Here is a 16,345-nt window from a genome sequence, read left to right on the forward strand (position 1 = left end):
GTTTGACTTCAATTAACTCCATTGAATTCAACTATTCTAATCGGGAATTTAACTCCTTAACATTTAGCTTCCTCTGTCGATGATTCTCCTTCACCCACCTACTTAACTCTGTTCTTAACTCCCCAAACTTTTTCGGCACAACCAACCTAGACGTCTCTCAAAAGTTCATTATTTTTTCCTCACATGTATCATCAAATATCCAATCGGAACTGAATCAGAATCGATTTTTTTCTCTTACAACCTATCTCCTATCATTACCTGTAGTATCAACAATAACAGACAATGATCAGAAAAACTATGAGTAAGATGCTTAACATTATAACCCAGAAAAAGTCCCCACCATGCCGAATTTGCCACTCTCCTATCCAAACGTTCCCGCAAATTATTTTCCTTTAGACATCCTTTTTCCCAAGTAAACCATTGACCCAAGGACTCCAAATCATTAAGGTCACACTCCTCAAAGGCCCTTCGAAACCTTTTCTTCTTCATTCCTTCCTAATCTGTCCCCCTCACTTCTCGAAAAAATACATGATCTCATTAAAATCTCACAATACCAACCATGGCAGTAAAGTGTCCCTTCCTAACATTCTTAACAAGCTCCATGATTCTTCTCTTCTCCTTTCATCCAGAGCCCCATAAAACCCAATACACCTTCATTTAACCTCCCCATTCCCTTCATCAATCTCAACATCAATATGTGAACCCGAGTAGCTTATTAGCTGAATCGTACACCCATTATTCGAACACAATGATAGTCCACCTTTAGAACCCTCAACATCAACCTTTATACCATTCGGAAACCCACACCTTTCTCTACTCTTCTTCATTCTCCTTGCACTTAATTTTGTTTCAATTAGAAAAAATATCTGGGGCACTTCATCTGAAATATTTAAGTTGGTCATATCCTCCTCCAATATCCCCCTAGCAAAAGAATCACTAGATCTGAATATCCCCTACCCATTGTAAAACTCTAGACAAAATCGAAATATATGCTAACCAATAGATAGAATCGTGCTAACCTAGCAAACTCTCAATATTATTTAAATTCATATTAAATAAACTATCATTATATTGTAGTTTTACTACTTATTTGAATAAATAAAGAAAAATTCAGTTAGGAAATATTTAAATATAAGGAATGTGGCTTTTATTAAATTTTAATTATTGTTAATTAATTTTCAATAAAAAATTTAACCGTAACTATTAATGTTATTATTGGGATAAGTGTTATATTTTTATGAAATCAATAATTATAAAGTTTTTAAGCTATATTTGATAAATTAATAAATTAAATGTTGAAAAAATAAATACTAGAAAATTAAGTGTTGAATTTAGGTTATAAACTTTGTTTGATATATTAATTAAAATTAAATATAAATATAATTAAATTGTTTGACAAATGATAACATAATCTAAAATAAAATAAAATAAAATAAATGATTTTTTCTATATTAAGTAATAAGTAGGTTCCTATCTGCTTATCGTTTTCCACATTTTTCTTAGAAAATTCTATCTAACAACTTTCATTGTGGGTTATAAATGCGTCTAAAAAATTAAGTTGTTGAGTTTGATTAAATTTTTTTCATCACTCTATCAAACATGGCTTTAATTTTAGTTTATTTTGGGATTTCAATTGAGCTTTGTTTAGATTAATTTTATTTTATTACTTTTATGGCTACAACAGATGTCTTGGTAAGTGTTCAGTCTTCGATGTTGAACTATGGGAAATTTTGGATGGATTGAATATCATGCTGAGTAGGAACTTTGAGAATGTGTTGATCTAAATTGACAGTATGAAAGCAGCTAAAGCTATCCATGAATGTTCTATGTCATCTTTGAGATTTACATTGATTAGGCGAATACGTCAAAGGTTGGAGGAGATTGGTAATTAGTTTTTGCAGTATATTCCCATAGAAAATAATAAGGATGTTGATTGTTTAACTAAAATGACCTTTGATAGAGAAGAGGGCTTGATAATCCTTGAAGATCCACGTAAGGGTTCTTAGAGTCTTAAGTTAGTGTAATCTTTGTTTTCTTTTCACCAAAAAAAATATTAACTATTTGTTAAATCATTATAAAACTAAAAGAGTGATGTATAATTTAGACCTGCTCATGGGTTGGGCCACTCAGTTCAGCCCAAAAAGTGGGAAGGTTTGGGCAAAAATATAGGCCCAAAAAAGGGGCTTGAGCAAAAAAATAAGGCCCATTTAAAAAATGAGTTGGGCCTTGGATAAGCCATTTTTTTAATGATATTTTCACAAAAGGACAATAAAATCTGCTCTCTTTTTTTGTTGTTTTAATGATATTTTCTTGTTGTTTTCTCCCTATTTTGCTACCATTTCACTATTATATTACTATTATTTTGTTGTTATAGTTTGGATGTTGTATAACACTTGTTTTATTGTTAATTTTGTTATTATTTTAGAGGCATGTGCTTGTTAAGTTGCATCTATATTAGTTTTATTTAAGTATACATATTTTTTAAAATTTATTTTCAATTTGTTGAGAAATATTTATTTTAATATTTTTAGTATTTTTGATGTATTATATATATTTAAAAGTATAAAAATAAATACGGACCAGGCTTAGATTTTAACATTTTTATTTGCACTAGGCTTGGGTAAAATTTTAGGCCCATTTTTAGGTAAGGTCCGAACATAGCAAATTGACCTAAATTTTTGCCCGACCGCCCGGTCTATAACCACGTCTAGTATAATTGAATAACATATTTATTTTTAAAATATTAAAAGTTTACCCCACAATAATTTTTCATTGTTTATATTAAGTTGGAGCATTTAGTACGTAATAACAATATACAAATATTTTGTTATTTTTCAAAATAAAATATTTTTGTTAAAAAAAGTAAACAATTAATTCACACTAACATTTTACTATTTATTTAAATAATATCATTTACTTTTTAATAATTTAATTTATATTCAAATTAGTTTTTAACATTTAATAAATTATATAAAAATAAAGTTTGACTTAAAATAAATTTTCTCTCTTAAATTTAAAATGTAATATTTAACTAACACTTCTCTTAAAAAAAACATATTTAAGTAACACTTGTAATTGTATATTAACTAAATTAACATTATAAACTTGCCCTTCTTTTTGTTTGCTATGTGACATTTTTACTTTTCTTCCATTTTTCTTTTTGAAAATTGTTGAATTTTAATATATAACTAAAAATTTCAAAGAATTTATTTTTATTCAAGTAAAATAAAAATAAAAATACATAAAAATAAAAATCTCTAAATAATTTTTTGATATTGTTATGAATATCTTATTATTAAGTAGATGTCCATAAAGATAAAGATAAATTTTGATATACTTTAAATTCTAATAGTAATTAGAAAGTATATTTCTATTTTATTTATACTTTTTATGTCAATAAATATAGACTTTGGAAAAACATTATAAATATTCGATTGGTTAATAAAATACGCTCTTTTTTGCTCTCTCATTCTCTTTGTTCTTTACTTTCTGTCTATTTATTTTATAACACGTTATCAACACGATTCTCTATTAATTTTTTTTCTCCATAAGTCACAAAAATATCCTAACATTTGCTATTGTCGATTGCCACCTAGAGTTACTGTTGTTTCAATTGAGGCCTACGTATTATGGTTAATCATTAGAGCCTTTAACCACTCAAGTACACATAAATCTCTAAATTTTCTATGCCCTTTTATGCAAAAAACTTTATATAATCCTTATGTGGGTGATGACAATGATGTTAAAGATTTTCAGGTATATTTTACTATGATTTATTTATTAGATCATATTTATTATAATTGGAAACTAATCATGACAACATGAATAGATAGATTCAGATTTGAAATCCAAGTATGTTTGCAATGGTTATTATGAAATAAATAATCAATAGAGGCATTTAGAAGTCTATCCTACTAGATTTGTTGCATTCCCCGAAGTGAATGCAAACGTAAAAAAAATAAAAGATATAATTATGGACCACTAAAAGTGGGAACATATTAATAAATAAGAGAACAATGAGAGTTCTCAAGATAACTCTTTAAGGGTTACATATAACTTATGTTATCAATGTGATATGAAAGATTATTGACTACATATATGGCGCATGCCCAAATATTTTATTTCTGTTAATATTGTTTGAGGAAGGATATGAGAATGTAGTAATGAATTCTATCATTACAAATAGAAAATACTTATCTTATGTGGTGTTGAAACAAACTAATATTATTTCAATAGGTAGTACAAAATTAGTCGAAAGCTCCAAAAGAATTAGTATATTAATAACTTGTGATAGTTAATCCATTGGTTTTAAAAGATATTTATAATGGAACTCACATTGAGATTGTAAATGAAGAAAAGATTATATTTCATATGAATCACTATTGCTATAAATATCTATTTTGAAAGGATGAAAAAAAGGAAAGATTGAGTTATTGATTACTCTTGTTATCAAATTGAATTGACTATGACTATTTTTGTGATCTTCTTTTGTTATCATCCCCATTAAGGGATTGAAACCAAAATATTTGACTGTGAAAGATCTAGTTATGAGCAATAGAATATGGTAATTCTATCTAAAACTCGTTATAGTTGGATGCACCTAAAGTTGCAAGTTTTATTTGAAAACTGTGAGTATAACTCTAAAGTATTCAGAATAAGTTCTCAATTAAAATTATTTGGAAAAATATTACTGATGAGAACTTGTAAGAGAAAAACTCATGTATGACAAGTCATTGGTTATGTACTTATTGTACACCTGGAAAATAAGATTCACTCTCAAAGTTTGCTATTAATAAATTTTATATTCATTATTTGTGGATATTTGAATATTTTGACATATTCCCTGAAGCAAATATTGCATATAATTATTTGGAAATTATATTTATTTTGTTGACTTAGTGGTATTATAAACTTCACATTGATTTGGACATTTCCTGTAGTAAATGTTACAATTGTACTTATATGCAGATACAAAGTAAAAGGAATGACAGTAAAATTATCAATTTGTCACAATTTATATCGACATTATTAGTACAATTGAAATGCATGTTAAAGTAAACCAGAATTTTACTGATAAAAATGTATTTACTACATGGCATGACCAGTTAGACCATCTTGGATCATATATGATGAGAAAATTAATTGAGGATTCATATATACATTCATTAAAGAACTAGAAGATTCTTTAATTTAAAGAATTCTCATTTGTTGTTTGTTCTCAGTGAAAATTGATTCATAGAAACTCACAAGCTAAAGTTGAGATTTAATGTCTTGCATTTCTGAAATGAATAAGGGCCCATTCATCCACCATGTGGATGGTTTTGATATTATATGATTTTGGTAGATGCATCTACAAAATAATCACATATGTGTTATCAGCTTGCAACCTGTTGTTTGCAATATTGCTTTTTTGAATAATTAATTTCAAATCATACAATTAAGACAATTCAACTTTCTAATACTGATTAGTTTATATCTCAATCTTTTATTGATTAAGTTTGAAAAACTTTTGTAAAAACTTTTTATTTATGCACATAATAGTTTAGAGAAATTATTGATTGAACGCATCTGATTAATATCTAAACCATTATTTATGAGAACTAAACTTCCTATTTCAACATGAGATTATGTTGATTTATGTGTTGTACCCATCAAGCCAATAAATTATAAATATTCTGTAACAGCCTGTTTTTCAGTGGTGTCGAAACAGTAGTTTCAGGGCCACCAAATTCGACGAGTAAGTTCATAAATATTATTATTTAATATTTACAAGTCAAATATGTTTTTAAAAAGGTTTTTAATATGGTAATTTATGCTATTTGAATGATTAATTAAGTTTAAGTGGTAAGACTCTAAAGTTAAGTGGTTTTAGAAAATAACGTATCGGGATCTCATTTCTATAAATTGAACCGTAAATATTTTTAAAAATATTTACGGAGTTTCATTAAGGTGGGATTAAAGTATTTTTGAAATTTTTTAATGTTTTGATAGTTAATTAAGCGAAAAGGACTAAATTGGAAAAGTGTGAAAATTTAATTCTACTAACTAAAGATGTTTAATTGCTATGAAAAATTAAATTCATGGACTAATATGGTAAATATACCATATTATATATATGAGTGGTGGTTGGCTTTGTCTTATTATGAAAATATATATGTTTTATTAATTAAAAAACAAATTATAAGGTAATAAAATAAACGAAAGAAATCACCTTTCTCTTTTCAATGTTTTGCCGAAATTGAGAAAGAAGAAAGCCATTATTAGACTTTGAAGCTTCGGCCAAGCTTCCATGTATGCATGTAAGTCAATTTTAGCCCCGTTTTTAATATTTTTTATGTTTCTAAGATCGTTGCAACTAGGTCCAACTAGCTCCAACTAGCTCGTACTTTTGATTTTGAAACTGTTAAATATTTTGAATGTTGTCATTGATGAAACTTGTGATTTTAGATGTTAAATGATGAATTTGAGATATTAGTTATTATTTAAAAGTATTTTATTAAGTGATTTTTGATGAATTTTTTGATTAGGGACTAAATTGTTAAAATAGTAAAAGTATGAGGATTTGATGTGAAATTGTTGCAATAATGGGCTGTTTTGGATGCCATGAGTATTTTGATAGGCTCAATTTTGGGTAAAAATGGTTAATTTGCATATTTTAGGCTCAGGGACTAAATTGAATAAAAGTAAAACTTTAGGGGTAATTTTTAAAAATTTCATAAGTGAATAAATTGCATTAGATACATTGTTTTACTGTCTAAATTAATAGATTGAATGAAATTATTAATTTAGATCTAGGTTCAGTGAAAAATTAAGGAGAATACAAAATTACCAAAATGCCCCTATACTTTGACATTTCTGCGATTTAGCCAGGTAAGTTTGTACAGTTAAAATTTAACATTTATATAAATAGGTGATTGGTATTACATGATATTATATATATTCCATTATTGGAAATAAATCATTATCTGAGTTATAATATTGAATTTGATGATCGGTTTGAATTGAACGCGGGATATAGTACATTTGTGTTTTGGTGTATTACAGGGGTATGGAGTGGAGATGGTATTGGAGGGAGATATTTTTATATTACCCAAGTAAACTGAGGTTTAGCATTTGTTGCGAACTCTCACGTTATACTTTCTGTTTGGCGTGACTCGGGTGGATCAACTCTTATAAGCTTCTGTTTAGCTCTTATGAGCTTCTGTTGGCGTGTTTCGGGTGGACCAGCTCCTATGAGCTTCTGTTTGGTGTATTTCAGTTGGATCAGCTCTTATGAGCTTTTGTTTGGTGTGTTCAGTTTATATGACGATGTACTCTTACCCGTAAGTCTTTCTTTGAATGGAAAATCTCGGTAAGGTAATCTGTTTAATGAATTTGAAAATATGTTATGTTGAGATGGATGATAAATTCAATTGAATCATGCTCAGGTATAATGGTTATCCATGTCAAATTCATATGAATCATGTTTAAATGAACTAACATGTGTTGTTGATGTGCTTAGGCTTATGCCAAGCTTGTGGATATGATTGATATTTATGATTATGCTTGTACTATGCATAGGAAACGGGTAAGAAAAAGGAATGCAATGGTAAGTACGTAATTGAGATGTATTATGATGTTATAAAAAGTTTAATGTGATAAATGATGTATTTATATGTGAGCAAATTGTGTATGCTATAGATGAATATACTTATATCATGAATAAATACACTAAGTTGAGAATTGATAATATTGTTTAGACTTATGATAAGCATTGGGAACATAATGAAAAGAGAGTAAATTGAAAAGTGTATAATCTTATAGAAAGGTTGTTGATTATCTATTAAGTCCCCTAATCCTATCACATTATGAATGATAGATATATGTGACATTAATGAACTTAATATATGCGACATTAATGAACTTACTCATTTGCGAGTTGTTGTTCATATTGATTTATAAATCTTATGGCATTGGCATAGATTTATGTTTATTCTATAAAGTTTATTATTGAAATGAGATTTTATGCTAAAAGTTTATACGAGCTTACTAAGCATACATTGCTTACGTAGTTATTTTTCCTTTACTTTACAGATTATTGAAAGCTCGATCGGGTTGGAAGCTAGTTGGAGATCCATCACACAATCCATCGATTTTTTTATTGGTAGATTTTGATGCTTTGGTAGTGGTTATAGTGGCATGTATAGGTGGACTATGTTTAATGTTTAATTGATGAATTTGGCATATATATGTCATTTTAGTTGAGGATTATGGCACGAAATGTTGCCTTGGATTTTAAGTACTTAAGGTACAATTGATGTTTTGTTGGTTGGGGTTAGTTTGGTCAAATTGATGCATGTTTTGAAATGACCAAAATTGGTATATGTTAATTTATCTTTAAATGGCTAAAATGGTATGTGAGAAATTGATCTCAACATGGTCAAAATATAGTTCACTTTGGAAAGGTTTAGAACTAGATACGCATGATGTAAATATGGTTTATAAATGTCAGTTATTTGGTACTATTTGGAAATGGTTGGTTTATGTTATTTAGGCGGTTATGATGCATGAGAGGAATAGTCCAAATGGTAAGGTTATTTTTATATGGTATAAATCTATTATAGTATGGTTGATATGTATCAATTGTGATATGTTTTAGCACTGAAACAAAAAAGTTGATCAATGGTTAAGTATGCACATGTTTAGGAATGTTTAATGTTTAAGAATATTTAATGTATAGGTGTTTTGTGCTTGTTGAAATAACCAGTATGTTTGGCTTGTAAATATGGTATTTTGGTTGATGAACTATTTGTCATGTTGGTATGTATATATGTGGTTTTATGATTGATGACATGATAGCACTTTGGTACATAAATGGTTGATGTTGAAATGGTTAAGTGATGAAATGTTTTGACTGACCAAAATTGGTCTATTTAGATGTGTTTGGCATATAGTTAATTGTGCTATGACTTAACATGAAAATAGGTAGTTGTGTATGGTTGGTGAATGGCTAGATTATGCAAATGTTTAAACATATTTGGTTTTTGTGTTTGAGGTGCCTTTATGGCATATTGGTTGAATGGAAATTCGTCATTTTATGCACAATTGAACATGTTTTGATACATTGGTCATATGTGCAAATGACTTGTTTAAGTGTACTTGAATTAGGTGAAAGAAATGTTGAAATATGTATATATTTTAAATTTATTTAGGTAAATAAATCTTATTTAGGTAGATAAGTTTTATTTATATTTTAGGAATATTTTTATTTTATTTTTAGTAGTTTATTAGAATAAGGAACTATTTTCCCAATTAGAATTAGGACTCTTTTCTTTATTTAAGTTCAGTTATTTAGTTAATAATAATAGAACAGTTTTATTAAAAACTCTCTTGAAAACTTTCATGGTATTAGAGCTAGATTAAATCTCTAGTAACATCATGGTTAAGATAGCTTTCACTGAAGATAAGAGATCCAGCAATCAAACAGAGGAAGAAAGCTCTACTATTGAAACAACTACCGAGAGTATAATGACTCAAGGGACAGAGGCGTCTCACCTTTCTTTTCAACTAACATCTCACAAGCTGAATGATAAGAATTATCTAGAATGGTCGCAGTCCGTAAAATTACAAATTGATGGACGTGGTATGCTAGGTCATTTAAATGGAGAAGTTGAGCAACCACAGGTGGGCGATCCAAAGATGAGCAAGTAGAGGTCAGAAAATTCTATGATAATTACGTAGCTTATTAATTCTATGGAAGCATCTGTAGGTAAACCTTTTCTTTTTCTCCCAACTGCTAAAGATGTTTGGGATGCTGTGAAAGACACCTATTCAGATTTAGAAAACTCTTCATGGATTTTTGAGTTAAAAATAAAACTTTAGAAAGCTAGGCAAGGGGAAAAAGAAGTTACTTTTTATTATAACGAGATGATGTCTCTTTGGCAAGAACTGGATCAATGTTATAATGATGAATGAGAGTGTCCCAGAGATGGTTTAAAAGATATGAAAAAAGAAGAGAATGAAAAAGCTTATTTGTTTCTGGCTGGTTTAAATAAAGAATTTGATGAAGTGAAATCTCGGATCCTAGGGAAAAAAATGCTTCTAAAACTTTGTGAGATTTTTTCTAAGGTTAGAAGAGAGGAGATAAAGAGAAAAGTAATGTTAAAGCCAGAGTTTGAAGCTAATGATGATAATTCTGCTCTTGTAACTATTAGAAATAATGATGATAGTGAAAAAAGAAAAAACCTTAGTGCGATCACTGCAAAAAATATTGGCACACTCGAGAAACGTGTTGGAAGCTCCATGGGAAACCGAAAAATGGAAGTAAAAAGAGTGGCAATGGTTGTGGTTCACAATCAAGGGATAGCAGAGCTTTCCAAACAACTAATGGAAATTATAAGGGCCAAAGTTTTCTAGAAAGGTCTTCATTCACTAAGGAACAATTAGAGCATCTACACTAGTTTTTTCAATCACCACAGTGTCAGATGAATTCTTCTATTCCTAACTCATCCAATAATCTTTCTTCCTCTTTTGCCCAATCAGGTACTGGTTTTTCTATTTTTTTCAATGTCAAACCCTGTAAAACAAACACGTGGATCGTTGATTCTGGAGCTAGTGATCACATGCCTAGTAGTCATTTTCTATTTTCAACTTACACACCTTGCGCAGGAAACAAAAAGATTAAAGTAGCAGATGGGTCCTTCTCGGCAATAGCCGAGAAATGTACTGTTAAAATTTCGTCTTCCTTGGTTTTACATGTGCCAAATCTAGCTTGTAATATCATATTGGTCAGTAAATTATCCCAGTCCTCAAATTGTCATGCTATATTTGACTTATCTATGTGTAAGTTTCAGGACATGGTCTCGGGGAGGATGATTAGCAATACTAAAGAATTTGGTGGAATTTACTTTCTTGAAGACGACCATCTAAGTCAACCAATAGCTACTTTATGTTTAAATTCTATTTCTAATTTTGATAAGGTTATGATTTGGTATTATAGGTTTGGACATCCTAATTTTTACTATTTAAGATATTTGTTACCTAATCTATTTAAAATAAAAGTCCTTCTTTATATCATTGTGAATTAGCTAAACATCATCTGTCATTCTTTCCACCTCAAAAATATAAAGCCTCCAAACCTTTTTCGTTAATTCATAGTGATGTTTGGGGTCCTTCAAAAGTCTCGACTTTTTTAGGAAAATGTTGGTTTGTCACATTTATTGACGATTATACTCGAATTTGTTAAGTGTTTGATTAAAAGATAAGTCTGAAGTTAAAAATGTGTTTCAGTCTTTTAATGTTATGGTGAAAATACAATTTGGTGTGAAAATAGAAGTATTTCGGACTAACAATGGTGGGGAATTTTTTAGCGACCAATTAGGTATTTTCTTAACCAAACATGGCACCAAAGTTCTTGTACAAATACACAACAACAAAATGGGATTGCAGAAAGAACAAACCGACATCTTTTGGAAGTAACTAGAGCCTTGATGTTTACTAGTCAGGTACCACGTTATCTTTGGGGCGAAGCCTTGTTAACAACTACATATCTTATTAATAGAATGCCAAGTAAAACTCTAAACTATAGAACTCTTTTTCGTCTCTTTAAAGATAACTTTCCTAACTCTAAATTGATCACAGATTTATCCCTCTGAGTTTTTGGGTGTACTGTTTTTGTTCATCTTCACAACCAAGGTAAACTAGATCCTAGAGCAAAAAAATGTGTCTTTGTTGGCTATGCTTCTAATAAAAAGGGTTACAAATGTTATGATCCAAATGATAGGAAGATTATTGTTACCATAGATGTCACGTTTGTTGAAACACAATCTTATTTTGATTCTAATCTTCATGGAGGGAATTATATTAAGGAAGATTCTATAATTGATCAAGAAAAGACTAGGAATATACAACATAGGGATTCTAATAATAGCGAAGGTGAATTTATGATTAACACAGAAATTAATGATGTTAATGTTAATGAAAAGGAGTATGAAGGTATAGAGTCTGAACTTGAGAATAAAGAACAAACAAAGGAGTTAATTGTTTACTCAAGAAGAAATCGAAATCAAGAAAGTGGAATCACCAGATTCATCACCAAGAATCCGACCCTCAATATCCTATCAAAAGTCTAGGTAAAGCTCATAATCAGCTAATAAATTTTCTGATTTAGATATTCCAATTGCCAAAAGAAAAGGGGTTAGAAATATTGTCAAATATCCCATGTCTAATTTTGTATCCTATAAAGCCTTGTCTTCAACATTTTCAACCTTTATTTCATATCTCGATACTGTAAAAATACCTAAAAATGTGAGAGATGCTTTACAAGTTCCTGAGTGGAAGGAGGCTATTTTAGAGGAGATACGCGCTCTTGAAAAAACAGGTACATGGGAAACAATAGAATTACCTGTAGGGAAAAAAACAGTGGGCTGTAAATAGGTGTTCACAACCAAATTCAAACCAGATGGATCTTTAGATAGATACAAAGGTCGGTTGGTGGCTAAAGGGTACACTCAAACATACATGATAGATTATCTTGAAACATTTGCTCCAGTAGCCAAATTAAATTCCGTTAAAGTTCTTTTATCAATTGTCGTTAATCTTGCTTGATCTTTACAGCAGCTAGATGTGAAGAATGCTTTCCTAAATAGGAAACTTGAAAAAGAAGTTTACATGGATCCTCCTCCAAGTTTTGAAGAAAAATTTGGAACTTGAGTATGTAAACTCAAGAAATCTTTGTATGGTCTAACGCAATCTCCTTGAGCTTGGTTTGAACGGTTCACTCAAGTTGTTAAAAAACAAGGTTACTCACAAGGGCAAGTTGGTCACATAATGTTCTATCGACATTCACAAAAAGGTAGAATAGCAGTTATTATAGTTTATGTTGATGATATCATTCTTACAGGAGATGATGTGGATGAAATAAGGCTGCTCAAAGAGCATCTAGTATTGGAGTTTGAGATCAAAGACTTGGGTCCTTTGAAATACTTTATTGGAATGGAAGTTGCTCGATCAAAGAAGGGTCTTGTGGTCTCTTAGAAAAAATATGTGATTGATCTTTTAAAATAGGCTGGGATGAGTGGTTACCGCCCAACTGACACACCAATTGATCCAAATGTAAAATTCAGAAATAAAGAAGGTCGATTAGTTGATAAAGGGCAGTACCAAAGATTAGGTGGTAAGTTAATTTACTTATCACATACAAGGCCAGACATAGCTTTAGCAGTGAGCTTAGTGAGTCAATTTATGCACTCCCCAATGGAGGAACATGAAGAAGCAGTGTTTCAAATTCTAAGATACTTGAAGAGTTCACCTGGAAAGGGCTTATTCTTCAAGAAATCCAAACAAAGACTAATTGAAGCTTATATAGATGCAGATTGAGCAGACTCAATAATAGATAGAAGATCTACATCAGGATACTGTACATTTGTTTGGGGAAATCTTGTGACTTGGCGAAGGAAAAAACAAAGTGTTGTAGCCAGAAGTAGTGTAGAGGCTGAGTTTAGATCAATGGCTCAAGGAATTTGTGAAATGATGTGGTTAAAAAGAATTATGGAAGAGTTGAGGAAACCAATAACTTCACCAATGAAGTTGTATTGTGATAGCAAAGCTGCCATTAGTATTGCTCACAACCCAGTCCAACATGATAGAACTAAACATGTTGAGATTGATAGACACTTGATAGACACTTTATCAAGGAGAAGATTGAAGAAGGCCAAGTTTGCATATCGTTTGTTCCTTCAAAACAACAGATTGCTGACATATTCACCAAATGACTCTTTAAGACAAGCTTTGATTTTCTTGTAAGCAAGTTGGGGATGATTGATATATATGCACCAACTTGAGGGAGGGTGTTGAAATATGTATATATTTTAAATTTATTTAGGTAGATAAGTTTTATTCATATTCTAGGAATATTTTTATTTTATCTTTTAGTAGTTTATTAGAATAAGGGAACTATTTTCCCTTATGTTTTAGTAGTTTATTAGAATAAGGGAACTGTTTTCCCAATTAGGATTAGGACTCTTTTCTCTATTTAAGTTCAGTTCTTTAGTTAATAATAATAGAATAGTTTTATTAAAAGCTCTCTTGAAAAACTTTCAAGAAATTGCTTGAGTTTGACCTATTTCTTGTCCACACGGTCGTGTGTCCCTTGTAGGTTTTTAAAGGTTGAATTTTGAGTGTTACATGACCTGGCATATAGGCGTGTGGCTTAGCCGTGTGAACCAAATCAGAGAGTTACACTGGCTGGGACACGATCGTGTGTCTCTATTACGAATGTCTACACGGCCTAAGACACTGGAGTGTGACCCCTATAGTATGAATTTTTCTATCTTTTGCCATGAAGTTCTAAATGTTTTTGATTTAGTCCCGAATCGTTTCTAAAGTGTTTCTAAAGCCTTGAGGGCTTGAAAAAGGGACGTTATGCATGTGTTCGATTAGATTTTTCAATGATCATGAAATGTTTTGAAATGAATGTTTTAATGTTACAGTTTTTCGGTAATGCTTCATAACCCTATTCCGGTGACGAATATGGGTTAGGGGTGTTACATACTCCCTATTACAATTGGTTTTTAGTAAAGAATTAAATCTTTCTCATCTTTGAATTTTTGTATGTGCGTATATATTGCAATTGCTCCACCATAACGCACAAAGATGAGTGAATCCTCAAAGAAAGTTGGAAATATATATTAATTACGGGTCTCCTTGTATTATTATATGTTTTAAATGTTTTGGAGATTCAATTATGACATGATTTGTGATTTCTATTTTGATTTGATAGTTTTCCCAACATTAGAATGAGAGAAATAATATCTTGTAATGAGTTAGTGGGAGAGTAATTTGAACCAGAAGTTCAACAATGATAAATCATTACAAGTTCCAAATATGAAAATTCTTATAAAAGAAAATAAATTTTCTAGATGGTTATATAGTGGAGGTGGGTGCTCTAGAAGAGACCCAATACATAACTAAAACTCGAGAAGAGATTCAAGTACCTGAACTGAAGATTAAAATAGTGAAAATAAGAGATCTCGACAAGTTATGTCAATTCAAGAAAATGTGGAACTAGTAATAAAACCGGTCGACAATGGTTTTACATGCAATATGATTGTTGAAATAATGAAAGGAGGATATTGAATAAATATATTAAGAAATATAGATATTGAATAGATTGTTCAAAATAGAAAGACACAACTCAAGTACAATTAAATTTGTGAAGTTTTTGGACCAGTAGACCAAATATTTAAAGATATAAAGTCAGTGAGGGTACAAATGAAGTAGTTTTGCAAAAACGGAATAAAATATGAAGTTTTTGTTAAGTCCTGACATTAATTATGAAAAAATATAATATTCTTTTGTGGTGGGTACAACAACCTTTTAGATATATTATTAAACTGACAGATCATAAAAGATTTAACTTGCACCTAATGGTTGTTGTTACAACCTTTTATAAATCATTATATAGTAAAGTTTGTATTAAAATCCTTGAAGGATTTAGAATGCCAGAAGCATATTGAAATTATCAGGAAATTATTCATTTATATGAATTGAAATAATTTGAACATATGTGGTAAATTTAACTGAGTGAATAGTTGTTGAAGGAGGATTATAAAATGATTCAAAATATCTATTTATGTTTTTATGGAAATATTATGATTAAAATTTGTTATGATTATTGTTGAAACTCTTGAATAGATCAAAATATATTTCCCCAAAATTTTCCTCAATCATGACAAGCTAGTTTTCTAGATTGAATAAGTAGAATATGAGATATTATGTGATATTTTTATTCGAGAGAGTAAATACGCGCTGTACTATTTGTCCTATTGGGTTTTCTTGATAAAGTTTTTAATGAGGCAGCATATTATATATATTATAAATATGTGTACACTTTTTCCTTCACTAGAATTTTTTTTTCCATTGGGTTTTCATCTTAATAGGGTTTTAATGAGACACATTATCTACAAATAGACATTTAAGGGGGAGTGTTATGGATATCTTATTATTTAATGGATGTCCATCAAGATCAATATAAGTTTTGATGTACTTTAAATTCTAATAGTAATTAGAAAGTAGAGTTCTATTTTATTTAGAAAGTATAGTTCTATTATTTATACTTCTTATGTCTATAAATATAGACTTTGGAGAAGTATTATAAATATTTCGATTAATCAATAAAATACGCTCTTTTTTACTCTTCCATTCTATTTGTTCTTTACTTTCTATATATTTATTTTATAACAGATATTTAATTTTCAACAATTATTTACATTATTCTATTATTAGTAAATTTTTTTTATTTTACTATCGATTCGCGATAGTATACAATAATTTGAGAAGATTCAATCATTTAATTATTTAAAATTTA

The sequence above is a fragment of the Gossypium arboreum genome, chromosome 4, assembly GCF_025698485.1.
Source record: "Gossypium arboreum isolate Shixiya-1 chromosome 4, ASM2569848v2, whole genome shotgun sequence".
Classification (NCBI taxonomy): Eukaryota; Viridiplantae; Streptophyta; class Magnoliopsida; order Malvales; family Malvaceae; genus Gossypium; species Gossypium arboreum.